Genomic DNA, 863 nt, shown 5'->3' on the forward strand with positions numbered 1-863 from the left:
TTCAACCTGTAGTTTGATCCTTTCCTTTAGATTTTATTGAGCTCCCTGTTGAGAAACCTCATTTGTAAAGATAAGTTGTTACAAAGGGAATTAAAGCCTTGAAAGGTTGGGTTTTTTTTCATTTTTAATCTTTTTTATTTATTTAAGGTAATGGGGTTAAGTGACTTGCTCAAGATCACACAGCTAGGTAATTATTAAGTGTCTGAGGCTGAATTTGAACTCAGGTCCTATTGACTCCAGGGCCAGTGCTGTTTCTACTGTCATCTAGCTGCCCCTAGAAGTTTGTTTTAAGATTGAAATATTAGCTCATTTTTCATTGGATTTCAGAGATAATTTCTAGCTCAGTGTGCAAAAAGGTTTTGTATGCAAACCTCATTTCATTTGTTTTTTTCTATTAGGAATGGTTCTTTTCATTGTTTTTCTCATTTTCCAGATGTGTTAGAAAACTCCTATTTTTTACCCTTTCCTACTTCCTAATTCACAAATTTTTCACAAGCATTACTACTTTTGGAATATTTTTATATGATAATATGGTTATTTAACACTATTTTTCCCTTTGATATACTTCCCATACCACCTGGGAGGACCAAGTTGAGAATCCCTGACAGGAGTCTTAAGATCTGAAATTAACTTTGAGTTTTGTTCCTTACCAGTTGAATGATTTAGGATAAATAATTTCCTTCCTTGGGGAAAAAAGTTTCTGCATCTGTAAAATGGGGTCATATTGCTTCAAGGACAGTGTTCTTGTCCTTTTTTTGGGGTCATGAATTCTTTTGGCAACTTGGCAAAGCCAAAGATTCCCTCAAGTTAATGGTTTCAAAAATTTGAAGTAAATGCTTAAATTTCAGTTTAGAAACTGGTTA

Source organism: Macrotis lagotis, chromosome 7, assembly GCF_037893015.1.
Source record: "Macrotis lagotis isolate mMagLag1 chromosome 7, bilby.v1.9.chrom.fasta, whole genome shotgun sequence".
NCBI classification, from domain to species: Eukaryota; Metazoa; Chordata; class Mammalia; order Peramelemorphia; family Peramelidae; genus Macrotis; species Macrotis lagotis.